Source organism: Candoia aspera, chromosome 4 (genome assembly GCF_035149785.1).
Source record: "Candoia aspera isolate rCanAsp1 chromosome 4, rCanAsp1.hap2, whole genome shotgun sequence".
Lineage (NCBI taxonomy): Eukaryota > Metazoa > Chordata > Lepidosauria > Squamata > Boidae > Candoia > Candoia aspera.
In genome coordinates, this window is record NC_086156.1 from 69,500,417 (window position 1) to 69,515,401 (window position 14,985).

Here is a 14,985-nt window from a genome sequence, read left to right on the forward strand (position 1 = left end):
GGACTCACTGGTTTGCTTTGCACAGTGCTAAATCATAATATGGCTTATTGGGTTTTGGCTCAGCATGACTTGTGAATCCTCCTGTTATGTCTCAGCACAATGTATCAACCTGGTCACTAGGGCGTGTATAACAAATCGTGGTTTAAAACATCTGGCTCAGTATTACATTTGAATGGAGCCAGTGTCCTCAAGGATAGATTCCAGAAAGATCTAATTCTTTGACTGCAAAATCACGGTTCTCTTGAGCTGCTTATAATAGTGAATTGTTTTTGAAAATATAAGCTTGGCATGATATCCCAAAGTTTATTATCTTAATGATGAGTATAGCTTCTTTGAGTTCGGTAGTACATCACCAGATTGTTTGAAGGTTTTCCTGAGAGTAAGAGTTAGTCACACAAGAACATTTAGAGTTTGAATTTTATCACACATTCAAGTTGTAAGAGAGGTTTTTTTTATGGCCTTTATAATAATTTACATGTGGAGATCAGCAGTTTGTTGCACTCCTTCATGGTGTCACATTAGAGAGGTAAGTTGTTCCTAAACAAGCTTCTCAGTTTGTTTAGTTTGAGACAGAATTGTGCTGTTGATTGGTAAACATTCCTGTAAATGTATAATTTCATATGCCTTGCAGTGTTGTGATTGGAGAAACAGCCTATTCTAATTGTGAGACACAAAGACCTTCAAAGAGTCTTCTTAACAAGTATCTTAGAACTTGGAGTGATTGTTTTTGGTATTTTGTGTGGGTGGCTGAACTATAGCACTAGCTTTATGAAAGGACCACTTAATATTATTTGTAATCATTGATTTTCCTCATTAACTTTTTCCCCCAGCAGCTTTTCCTTGATGGGGCTACTAGGTATATTAGGAAACATACATTTAAGAATCTAGTTTAGGGAAAACTACTCAGTGGAATGGGTGATTGGAAGTGAGGGAGCCACAAATGACGCTGATACTTAAAACACCTCTTTCCTCCAGTACTGTTTTTTTCTTTTGCCCTGTATTTTCTGTTCCTGAAGTATTTTCTGCTCATCTAAAGTGAATGGTGATGTGAACCATAGAAAGAAACTGTGAATTTGTTAAATCAATTGCTACAGACATGAACTTGCTGGATACCTTAGATAAGCCAAAAGATTCCATATCTCAACCCTCCATCTGAAGTATGAGGAATATGCTATTCCCCTATTTTAAAGGATTGTTCTGAGTATTTCTAAGATAATTGTAGGAAGTGCTTGAGACAGTCTAAAGGTCTTGTTGTTGTTTATTTGTTCAGTCGCTTCCGACTCTTCGTGACTTCATGGACCAGCCCATGCCAGAGCCTCCTGTCGGTTGTCAGCACCCCTAGCTCCCCCAAGGTCGAATCCGTCACCTCTAGAATATCAACCATCCATCTTGCCCTTGGCCCCTCTTCCTTTTGCCCTCCACTCTCCCTAGCATCAGCATCTTCTCCAGGGTGTCCTGTCTTCTCATTATGTGGCCAAAGTATTTCAGTTTTGCCTTTAATATCATTCCCTCAAGTGAGCAGTCTGGCTTTATTTCCTGGAGGATGGACTGGTTTGATCTTCTTGCAGTCCAAGGCACTCTCAGAATTTTCCTCCAACACCACAGTTCAAAAGCATCTATCTTCCTTCTCTCAGCCTTCCTTATGGTCCAGCTCTCGCAGCCATATGTTACTACAGGGAACACCATTGCTTTAACTATGCGGACCTTTGTTGTCAGTGTGATGTCTCTGCTCTTAACTATTTTATCGAGATTGGTCATTGCTCTTCTCCCAAGGATGAAGCGTCTTCTGATTTCCTGACTGCAGTCAGCATCTGCAGTAATCTTTGCACCTAGGAATACAAAGTCTTTCACTGCTTCTACATTTTCTCCCTCTATTTGCCAGTTATCAATCAAGCTGGTTGCCCTAATCTTGGTTTTTTTGAGGTTTAGCTGCAAGCCAGCTTTTGCACTTTCTTCTTTCACCTTCATCATAAGGCTCCTCAGTTCCTCTTCGCTTTCAGGTGAATAACATATAGATGTTCATATTGTACCTAAGTGCACAAACTGCAGCCCACACGACACATGCAGCCTCCCACTGTGCCCCCACCCCCCATGGTAGGTTCCTGTCTTCTTTATTCTGTCTCCTCCTCTACATATGAGGTTTGGGGTGGGGTGGGGGATATCTTTAAAGACTTCTTTCCTTGTCACACATAATTTCATTTTAGTTTTCCATCTACTTTTTAACTTTATGTGGCCCCCATCTCCTTTTGCTAGCTTGGCCCTTGATCCAATGAAACCTCACATTGTAATGCATGCTTTGCAAAATGTGTCAATAGGCTTATTCCAGCCTGTTCATATATTTCACACATAATATGATCTGTTGCCCTTTCAACTCAGAAGACCATCTTGTGACAGTTCTGTATCATAGTGACCAATAGATCAAACTAGACCTCAACTTGCATCCCACCATTCTTTTAAGGACTTCAGTTTGCAATAAATGGAGGCTTTCCCCTTTTACCCTCACAGCACTGTGAAGCAGAATAGGTTTTATGCCGTGCAAGAGCTACTCCACTTGCAACAGGGAGTTTTGAGAACTCCGCAATCGCAGTTGTTCTTAATGGAAGGCCACTATCGGTTTGCATCAGAAAAACAGAGACCTGACAGAAAAGCTGGCATGCCATCTTCCACTAGAGGCTGCTACAGCATCAGAGCAATAGCAACGAAAATAAACAATTATTCGAATCAAAACGATTTTATATCCCTTGAATGAAAGAATTCAAGTATTTCCTACAACTAGTTAAAATAGGTCATTTGGCTTGAAGCCTAATCAGTCTGCACAAAGGTTTTACTGTATGTTGTTTCCTTCATCCTCCATTCACATTTGGGGAATCAGCATGTTTAGTAGACATTTCTAAAAACTTTTCTTTTACTTGTATCTATACAGCACAAAAAATTATCTGAAATTGGCTGTCTGTCACTGTATATCCAAGGACTGCCAGCTGTCCAAAAATGATCAGTCCACTGTTTGTCTGAGCTGTCCAGGATCAGGTTCAACAATAACACAGTTCCTGATTTGGCCGCCTTTCGGTTACCATCAGTTCAAGTGCTGTAATTTGCCAGTGATGCTTTTGTACTGCTTGTAAGCCCTAAGACAGGATGCATTTTATTAAACAGGGGGTTAAATACTTCAGATTAAATCAGTTTTCCAACTTTATTCTGAGCAGAAACTCTCCTGGGTTCAGGACCTCCCCTTGTGGAAAATGTCATAGTGCTGTGGCAAAAATATTTCAAAGCTGCTGACATCATGAAAGTCACAGCAATATCAGGTGTTCCTGGCAAACAGTATAATTTCCAAGGAGGCTTAAACAAATATGCCAGTGACAGCAACAAAAAAATTCCTGAAATGACTTTCTTTACTTATTTAATTCTTGCAGAGGGTGGAGTGGGGGAAAACCTCCCCTAAGATGTGTGAAATCATTATCTTTTGTTCTAGGCTTTGTCCTAGTGAGTCTACATATTTGAAGAACCAGTACCCAAAATTAGTTTTGACAAACAGCATGGAGGAAAAGAACTTTTATCTACTCTAACCCTCCTTGAATAAATAAGTTCAGTATGTTAAAATTAAGTCTGATCAATGAACAAAATAGTAATTAGGAAAAGAAAAAGAATACTCTGAAGGATGTTTCAGCCAATTAAAAAATCCAACAGTTAGCAATTGCCAACTGCAGGAATGTTCCAAGCAGTGTTGAATAATAATTTTCTAGAGAATATTGGTTTGCAACTATTTGCATTCTAAGTCAGGACATTCCTCCAACATTCAAATGCATCATCCAGATGGCTCTTAGCTATACCACCTAAATCGGAACTCGTTTCACTGAAGTCAAAGGATAAAGTGTCCTTTTGGAACGAGCCTGTGTAAAAACAGAGTTGGTTTCTCAATGCACGAGACTGCTTTGATCTCTTCCTTGGTGGGTCTGTTAAATTATTTTTTCACTGGTTAGTTAAATTAGCTAGGCAAAAGGAGTTGAAAAAATTAACAGCAAATTATTATTTTAGTAACTTGTGTGTCCAAATATTTTTTTTACAATTTCTGTAAAGATGTCCTTCCTATTTTGGGGAACCAAAAGAGTCATTTCTTGTGAGATGGGTGGCTATATAAATTTGATATATATATAAACAAACAAACCAGTTCCTATTGATCGGAGCGACCAAGGGGGAATGACCTGCATTCAGTTACATTTCCTGGGGGTAATAACTCCCTTTTCCAGTACAGCAGCTCTGACTCACAGGATGTGGGAGGGAGAATGGTGAGATAGCGCAGGCCTCCTGAAGGAAGAATGTGGCCATGTGCCATGTTCATTTGCTCTCTTTCCATGTTGGTATGCAGGGGAGTCTGCAAGGTATAGTCAAAAAAGTCAAGATAGCAGCCACAACAGTGCAATGGAAGTTCTGCCTGTTTTTTATGTACAGTGCACATAAAAATGGGTGGAGCTTTGATTGCAGCAATGTGGCTGCCATCTTGACCTTTTGGACCACCCCCATGCACCTAAATGGCTACATACAAATCTATTCTTTTTGCTATAGCTCATTTCTCCATCCATAAATCAACACAAATTTTATTTATTCGTTTGTTTGTTTGTTTGTTTGGCTTGCACTCCATCGCAATCTGGCGTCTTTCAGCAGCTTTTACATAACAATTGTTAAAACATCCACAGTAGGATTAAAACAAATACAGGTAGACTGTGCTTAATGGCTGCCCTGTTTAGCAACCATTCAAAATTATGACGGTGCTGAAAAAGTAATTTAATGACCAGTCCTCACATTTATGACCATTGCAGCATCCCACAGTCACATGATTGCCATTTGCGTGCTTCACAACCAGCTTCCGACAAGCAGAGTCAATGGAGAGGCCAGCAGGAAAATCACAAGTCATGGTCACATGATGTCTCACTTAACGGCCACAGTGGAAGTGAGGTCGTAAGCCCATCATGGATCCCATTTGTGGTCGCTAAGCGAGGATTACCTATAATGGCATCATAAAACCCCACTGAAGATCGAAAAACTACAAACAAGAGCTGGAAATAAGAGGTGGCTCAATGTGCAAGTTAAGAGAACACCCCGTGGAATAATTCCATTTTTATTTATTTTCTGAAAGCCATCAGGGAAGGGGCAAGTCTGCCTTCCATCAGTACTGCCACAGAAAAGCAGCACTTTCCAACCTCAGTCGCCCTCACCTCCTGGACTACAGTTAGACATATGATTAGACTACTACTTTTCAGGGCTGGAGCCCTGGGCAGCCTCTCTGTGGTGCACAAAGCACACTTAGTGCCATTACACTGTTACACTTCATCAGTGGTCATCCGGACACTCTAACATGGCAATGCATGTGCCTCTGGTGATGCTCCCCTCTCCTCTCCATCAGTCAGCTGCTATGCAGAAAGACCTTTCTACTTAATGCTGAGCTAAGGAAGTACAAGGCGCTACATCTACCCTCTCTGTGCCTTTGCTCCTTCTCCTTTCTACTACTGCGTGGCATTTGCTATGGAGACCAGGTGAGGATGGAGAGTTGCATGCAATGAGGAAGTCGTGTTACTTATGGCAAATGGCAAGGACAACCCAGTGCCTGAAGCAGAGAGCAAATTATGTCCGCTGTACTTGGATCAACACTTCGATTTCCCACCATCAACACCATGGTGTTATCTCAGCTGGAATTCTTGGTGTATGACTGAACTGCCTCTTGATGTTATGAAGAAGGGGAGAAAGAGACATGGATGGAATGGTGTCCCAGGAGAAGAGAAAAAGAACTAGCATAAGCTTGGCTTTTAAAGAACGCATGACATTTCATTCAGGCAAGCGACACCAAACATACTGTAATAAAAAACGTTGTTTTCAGACTTTGCATAAACCAAACAGAGAGTCAGGTCAGGAATTTCTTTCAGATAATGCTGTAGTACTTTAAGAGATATGTGGCTGTTGTTGTTTATTCGTTTAGTCGCTTCCGACTCTTCGTGACTTCATGGACCAGCCCACGCCAGAGCTTCCTGTCGGTCGTCAACACCCCCAGCTCCCCCAGGGATGAGTCTGTCACCTCTAGAATATCATCCATCCATCTTGCCCTTGGTCGGCCCCTCTTCCTTTTGCCCTCCGCTCTCCCTAGCATCAGCATCTTCTCCAGGGTGTCCTGTCTTCTCATTGTGTGGCCAAAGTATTTCAGTTTGGCCTTTAATATCGTTCCCTCAAGTGAGCAGTCTGGCTTTATTTCCTGGAGGATGGACTGGTTTGATCTTCTTGCAGTCCAAGGCACTCTCAGAATTTTCCTCCAAAACCACAGTTCAAAGCATCGATCTTCCTTCGCTCAGCCTTCCTTATGGTCCAGCTCTCGCAGCCATATGTTACTACGGGGAACACCATTGCTTTAACTATGCGGGCCTTTGTTGTCAGTGTGATGTCTCTGCTCTTAACTATTTTATCGAGATTTGTCATTGCTCTTCTCCCAAGGATTAAGTGTCTTCTGATTTCTTGACTGCAGTCAGCATCTGCAGTAATCTTTGCACCTAGGAATACAAAGTTTTTCACTGCTTCTACATTTTCTCCCTCTATTTGCCAGTTATCAATCAAGCTGGTTGCCATAATCTTGGTTTTTTTGAGGTTTAGCTGCAAGCCAGCTTTTGCACTTTCTTCTTTCACCTTCATCATAAGGCTCCTCAGTTCCTCTTCACTTTCAGCCATCAAAGTGGTATCATCTGCATATCTGAGATTGTTAATGTTTCTTCCAGCGATTTTAACTCCAGCCTTGGATTCCTCAAGCCCAGCATGTCGCATGATGTGTTCTGCATACAAGTTGAATAGGTAGGGTGAGAGTATACAGCGCTGCCGTACTCCTTTCCCAATCTTAAACCAGTCCGTTGTTCCGTGGTCTGTTCTTACTGTCGCTACCTGGTCGTTATACAGATTCTTCAGGAGGCAGACAAGATGACTTGGTATCCCCATACCACTAAGAACTTGCCACAATTTGTTATGGTCCACACAGTCAAAGGCTTTAGAATAGTCAATAAAACAGAAATAGATGTTTTTCTGAAACTCCCTGGCTTTTTCCATTATCCAGCGGATATTGGCAATTTGGTCTCTAGTTCCTCTGCCTTTTCTAAACCCAGCTTGTACATCTGGCAATTCTCGCTCCATGAACTGCTGAAGTCTACCTTGCAGGATCTTGAGCATTACCTTTCTGGCATGTGAAATGAGTGCCACTGTTCGATAGTTTGAGCATTCTTTAGTGTTTCCCTTTTTTGGTATGGGGATATAAGTTGATTTTTTCCAGTCTGATGGCCATTCTTGTGTTTTCCAAATTAGCTGGCATATAGCATGCATTACCTTGACAGCATCATCTCGCAAGATTTTGAACAGTTCAGCTGGGATGCCGTCGTCTCCTGCTGCCTTGTTATTAGCAATGCTTCTTAAGGCCCACTCAACCTCACTCTTCAGGATGTCTGGCTCTAGCTCACTGACCAAACCGTCAAAGCTATCCCCGATATTGTTATCCTTCCTATACAGGTCTTCTGTATATTCTTGCCACCTTTTCTTGATCTCTTCTTCTTCTGTTAGGTCCTTGCCATCTTTGTTTTTGATCATACCCATTTTGGCCTGGAATTTACCTCCAATGTTTCTAATTTTCTGGAAGAGGTCTCTTGTCCTTCCTATTCTATTGTCTTCTTCCACTTCTGCGCATTGCTTGTTTAAAAATAATTCCTTATCTCTTCTGCCTAACCTCTGGAATTTTGCATTTAATTGGGCATATCTCCCCATATCACTGTTGCCTTTTGCTTTCCTTCTTTCTTGGGCTACTTCTAGTGTCTCAGCAGACAGCCACTTTCCCTTCTTGGTTTTCTCTTTCTTTGGGATGTATTTTGTTGCCGCCTCCTGAACAATGTTGCGAACTTCTGTCCAGAGTTCTTCCGGGACCCTATCTACTATGTCCAGTCCCTTAAATCTATTCTTCACCTCCACTGCATATTCCTTAGGAATATTAGTGAGCTCATATCTAGCTGATCTGTGGGTCTTCCCTAATCTCTTTAGTCTGATCCTAAATTGTGCAAGAAGAAGTTCGTGATCGGAACTACAGTCAGCTCCAGGTCTTGTTTTTACCAACTGTACAGATGTCCGCCACCTTTGGCTGCAAAGGATGTAGTCAATCTGATTTCGGTGTTGTCCATCTGGTGAAGTTCATGTATAAAGCCGTCTCTTAGGTTGTTGGAAGAGAGTGTTTGTTATGCAGAGTGAGTTGTCTTGGCAAAATTCTATCAGCCTATGTCCTGCTTCGTTTTGTTCTCCCAGGCCATGCTTACCTGTAATTCCAGGTGTCATTTGACTGCCCACCTTAGCATTCCAGTCTCCCGTGATGAAAATAACATCTCTTTTAGGGATGTTGTCCAGTAGGTGCTGCAGATCCTCATGGAACTGCTCTACTTCAGCTTCTTCAGCATCTGTGGTTGGGGCGTATATTTGGATCACTGTGATGTTAGATGGCTTGCCCTGCATTTGAATTGAGATCATTCTATCGTTTTTTGGATTGCATCCAAGCACTGCTTTAGCCATTTTACTATTAATTACGAAGGCTACTCCATTTCCTCTGTGGTCCCCTTGTCCACAATAGTAGATCTGGTGGTCATTTGATGTGAAGTGGCCCATTCCAATCCATTTCACTTCACTGATGCCCAAAATGTCTATCTTTAATCTTGACATCTCACCAATAACCACATCCAATTTGCCCTGGCTCATAGATCTTACATTCCAGGTTCCAATGGTGTGTTGATCCTTAGAACATCGGATTCGCCGTTCACCACCAGCACCGTTGGCTGCTAGCCGTCCTTTCGGCTTTGAGCTAGCTGCGTCATCACGTCTGGGGCTAGTTGAACTCATCCTCTGTTCCTCCCCAGTAGCATTTTGACCATCTTCCGACCTGGGGGTCTCATCTTCCAATGGTATACCGAGATATCTCTGGTTGTCCTGATCCATTGAGTTTTCACGGCAAGAATACTGGGGTGGGTTGCCATTACCTTCCCCAGGGATCGCATTTAGTCTGACCTCTCTGTCATGACCTTCCTGTCTTGTGTGGCCCTTCACGGTTTAGCTCATGGCATCATTGAGGTGCTCAAGCTCCAGCACCACGACAAGGTAACGATCCTTTGCTGAAGATATGTGGCTGAGGAAACATAATTAACTTGCAACCCTACCAGCATCAGTACCATCAGAGGTAGCTTTCACAATATGCAAATCAGTTCAGACAACCCAAAAGATTACAAAGCTGATGAAGCAGCACACATCCAAAGGATGCATCATTGCGAACTCTCACAGCTCTCACTGTCCCACATTCTCTGTAAATAAACTTGGATCAAATGGACTGGGGTGGGGGTGGGCTGGGGTGCTTATGCCCTGCTACACAACAGCAAATACATCACCAAAAATGAGGTCAAGCGTGGATATGGATTTACACAGGCCAATGTATATATACAGATGCACATGAATGCACGATTGCTATAATTGAAACAGAAATACAAAACAGTGAAAAGGTACCCACTCTGCCAACTTTTGTGGTTCTTTATCTTTCAGCTGCACAGTGCTTCAAATACAGGCTGCCAACCAATGCGTGGCAAGGTGCCTGGCCATCCTAATCACTCAGTGTGACTGCTCGGGCAGGCAGCAAAGCGTCTTGAGATCAGCTCCCAATTTCATCAGCCAAAGTGCTTCTTGTTAGCCTGTTTACATTCCTCATACATACATTTTGTCACATAAAAAGAATCCTTTCGGCCACAAGTAGAAAGTCTGCATGTGTGCATGGATTGACTATGCAAATGACAAGGTTTCCATAGAAATTTGCTGAGTTTCATTCTGAAATGGATTTATTCAAGCATGGCAGACAGCTCTAATGAAGTAGAATGGATTTCATCTTTGTTCTTTGTTCTAACCCCTACAATCCAACTATATGAGCCAAATGAAGGTAAGACTAGGCAAACCACATGGATAAGTACATAGATTAGAGAAGTGGAAAAGTAACATTCTCCATCTTCTAGGTCATCTGGACATTCCTGGGTGTGTACTGCAATATCAACCCATAAACATGGAACACCCCAGCCCCTTCCTTTCAGAATTAAAAGTACATTCATAATAATTAATGTGACCTTTGGAATAAGCTTAAATGTTTAGAATGTCTTTGAAATCATTATAGTAGTATACTTTTTTAGAAGGATCTCTTGATCTCAAAATGCATTTAAATAAATAACAATGTTTTATTTTTTATAGACCATATCAGAAAAAGAGTAGCAAAAACTGGTTGCAATTATCTTGCTGTTGGAAATGTAATTTGGTAGTTGAAAAATAACTCATATGATTTGGGCCTGTCCTACTACTGCTATGAATTGATCTGAAACTCATAGGACTGTTAACATTAGGGTATTTACTTTACAGTGTTCATACATATTTTTGGTTACATCCTGAATATATGAAATCTATTGAAGTCAATTATTATACAGTACTGAAATGATAAATCCACAGTTGGCCTGCAGGAGTTAGTTGTTGCTCTGTGCTCTTTGTTAATGTTTCAAACAGCTTTCTTTTGACAGAGTGGATAGGAAGAGGATTTTCAAGGAATTGGGTCAAATTTCTATAAGTTATTTGGAGAATATATGTAATGCCTGCACCATCCTGACAATATATTGTGTCTATGATTCCTGTGCAAATGCTGTTTTCATGATATAATATTTGAAATATTCAGAAAATGATATTTTATTTTATTTATTTAGTCCAAGATCAAGTCACAAAATTTTTAAAATACAGCACACAATTAATACTATAACTATATATAGTACATACATGCATAAAAGGAAGAAACCCTATAAAGTTAACATTTCATAAAAGGGACCAAAAGGTTTCTATAAGTTAAGGCTATGAATAAAAATTTTATTACTGCTTTTGAAACACCTGGGTATTAGTTGTTTAATAAGAATACCTCAATCTCATCATGAGCGGAGTTTGTCAGACTAAAGACCAGGTGTATTAGTGGGTGTATTAGCTCTGATCACCAGTGCAAGTACACTGGACACTTTAGAAGAATGTGTGAAACAGACTCAAGATGATACTTGTCTCCTCCTCTTCTTCTTCCTCTTCAGACCACACATCAACCTGCTGGTCTTCTGGGATGCTGCATGAAGCCATCTTGTGATGTGGTGATCTTACTGGAAGTGCACCATTGAAATGTTTTGATCTGTTGTTCAGTTTAGGACAGGCTTTTTTTTTTCCTGTTGGAATAGGAGTGGGAGACCTCTGATACATCAACTGTTCTCTTTTCCATCCTCAAAATCACCCAAGAATTTGCAGGTGATTCCTTTCATTTGTTCCATAAGGCTCAACTCATTAATATAAAACTAAGTCTCAGAAGTGCTTTCTTCTATCCATGGCATTCAGCAAACTGAATGTCAGAACAAATGGTGGAAATTGCCAGTAAGAGAAGAAAAGCCAGAGCCAAGAAAGACAACGATGTCAGGAAGAAACTTAATAGAGAATTTCAGAGAGCTGTTAGAAAAGGTGTATTAAAAGCATTATTCAAACGACATCTGTAAAGGCATTAAAGATGGAAACAGGCATGGAAAAGCAAGGAAAATCTTCAAAAAGTACTCTGAAATCAGAAGGAGTTCCATTCTTAAACTGTTATGCTAAACGATGCCAATGGACAGATAGTAACTGATTCAAAGAAGATCAAGCAAAGATGGAAGGAAAAAACAGTATCGAAATTCTGTGCAATAGAGATGTCAACATCCAAGACACCTTCAAAGATATTCTGTACTCACAAGAACATCTAGTACTAGAAGATGGAGTTAGTTCAGCACTCTGATCATTACCACATCAGACAACTACAATAATTGATGGAATCTGAATGTTGTATCTATAGAACTATGGCAAGCAACAGAAGAAGAATCAATAAATGTTTTAACCAAGCTATGTCAGCAAATCTGGAGAATGACATAGTGGCCAACAGATTGGAAGAGGTTAATCTAAAGACTAATATTAAAGAAAAAAGTTTTAACAGAATGTGCAAGCTATTGTATAATATCTTTGATTTCATATGCTATCAAAACAATGCTTGAGATCATCAAACATAGATTAGGGTCCTCCATTGAAAGAAAGAGGCTAGACATGATATATATATCATCCATCCATCCATCCATCTATCATCCATCTAGTTACATTTTCAGAACATTCTGTTGCTTTGTAACAGCACCATCCTAAATTACTGTTCCAAATGATCATGAATCAATATTGAGGTTGATCATGGACTGGTAGCACATGGGTACAAATTTAAGTAAGAAATAACTTCCTACTTTTTTTTTCCTTCTTAATTGCTCCTGTAACTCTATGGCACCAAATATTCTTTATTATACTGTACATGAGAGAAGACAAATTATAATTCAGGGTGGGCAACCTCTTTGAGGCTGGATGGTTGACCACAGCAATGATAGTGAGCAGTGGTGCTGTGTTACATATATAAGCAGAGCTGGGATTTCTGGTTGGTTAGTCTGTTTCTTCAAGTTTTTAGAGGGGCAGGATGGGAGTGGTTCTGAGTCTTAAAAGTGTGCTAAACCCATTTAAGAGTTTACACTACCATTTCCACATTTCTGCTACCTCAGTATGGCAAGTACTCTTCTGGAACATGACCGGGCAGTCAAAGGGGCTCCAGAGAATGCAACAAAAAAGGTTTGAAAGTCACATGTGGCCCTGTCTTTAACAGGGTTTCCCAATCTTTCCTTTTCATTTTTTTAAAAAGCAGGTCACCAGCACAAACTGGATAAAACACATGGTACTGGGTAGGATGTCCATGGAGGGATGTTCAAAAACATCACAGTGACAGCTTCTTGCAATCTATGAACATGATGCTTGTAGATGTGAATTATGTTTGGGCAATTGCAGTCTTCCTTTACTGAAGTGGTAAAGTTAAAAGTTAAAAGTTTTTATGTGTGTGTGTGTGTATAGTGCTGTTGCACTATTGCTTTCTTATATCTTTTCTGTTTTATTAAATAAATAAGCACTAAAAATTAAAAAAACAAAAGATGGTAGTTGTGACTGGACAACCAAGGTTTCGTCCCTTTTTTTATGTATGTTATATGTGCTACGCATCTAACAAAGGGGCAGGGCTTCAGTCCCATGGCTGTGCCCATCATCTTGACTTTATTTCTCCATGGACTCTACTACGGAGTTTTTTTATTTAAAAAAACAACTCCCTCTACCAGCTCTTTTCCTAATCTAAACAAACAAACATTACTACGTCTGTTCACAAAGACAACAGTAACAATATTGTCATTACTGTATTGTATAATTGTATCTATTGTATTGTATTGTATCTATTAGTGTTATAACAACAGTAATCTATTGTCACTATTGTTAATAGTAATCACTTCATCACAGAGGACTGAAACTTCATAAATAAGTTAAGATAAAATAATTCTTCACACACTTTGTGGTTACCATGAAAACTGGGCAGAAAAACTTCTAATGCAGTTTCTGAACTAGCCAGCATGTCCTAGAAAACTTGGGAAAGGTACATGCCTTGTCCTAAATGTGAAAAGCATACACAGACAATGTATAGATGCCAGATCCTGATTTCAATTATTTGGTGGAATCATTGCAGGAAATTGCCAATAGAAAAGCACTTATCCTGTGGTTCCTTTAAAGATACTGTGACCAGCAAACTGCCTTTCAACTTCATTCATAAAAGTGTTCTGTTAGAATACAATAAAAAACACACAACTTTATAGAAAGTTTTTGTTTTACTCTGAACACAAAAAGCAGTATTATTTTCTGAGTCAGCTTGTTTGGGCTAGGCCAAAAATATGAGTTGAAACTGGATCATTTTAAAAGCAGATTTATTTTAAAATAAAGTTAAGTCCTTCCTGTTCTACCCAAAAAAGTCTGTACTTAGCTGAGAATAATTAATATAGTAAAAGGAACATGCTGATGTGTTGATGTGTGTTGTTTATGGTATTTCCTAACTGCCATTATTTTCCAGCAAAGTTTTCAAACAACAAAGACATCATCTAATATTTTCTAAAGATAAACATCAATATTTTATGGGAAACCAACAGTCTGGCATGGTAGTGGCTGTTTGTCCAATCCAGTACTTCAGATATTAATGTTTATATTGATAAATAGAAAGTCCCATTCCTCAGTATCAGCACCATTCAATATTGGGCCTTACAAAAACATCCTTCAATTGAGGGCAGGATTAAGCTCCAAGGATGAACAAGCCTTCCACTGTGTGAACTACATGAGGCAAAGAATCAGGAGTTGTGTGTACATCAAGATTAATTTCCATTGCATTAAAGATATTATTGTCATGTTACAAGATTTTAGCGTACTACCAGGCTGAATGGAGAGAATGGCCATGGTTCAATATTCCAATTTTGACTGTATGGGTTGCTGATTTTGTACATGATGTCTCCACCCTAAAATGACCCAAATCAGAAGGGCAAAAGAGAAACACCTTTCTCTGCCTGTGACCTTGGACAGCAGCTGTCCATCTGAGTAGATCAAAATGGCCACATTGCAGAGCCAAGCCACCAACCACTGCCCTCAAAATTCAATGAGTACAATAAACAGTCTTATCCTTATCGGGCTTCAGTCCCTTGGTCAACTTTTCAAATGAATGCTGACAATTTTGTCTGAAGACTGCTTAGACATGCTTTCACAATAAGGCCTTAAAGGTAAAGCTTAGCTCAAGTCACGTTCAGTTGCTGGTAGCTGCAAGAACATGTCCATGCAATTTTCTAGACAAAAGGATAGAAGTGGTTTCCCTTTGCCTTCTTCTGGGATATTTACTCAACTTCCCAATATAGTTCTCAGTCTTGGGATTTCCTTGTTATCTCCCAGCCAAATGGGCATTCCCTTTAAAAGTTACTGCAATTTGTTTCCTACTAGCATTTCCAGGATTCTTTATAGTGAGAGATGCAGTTTGGAGAGCTT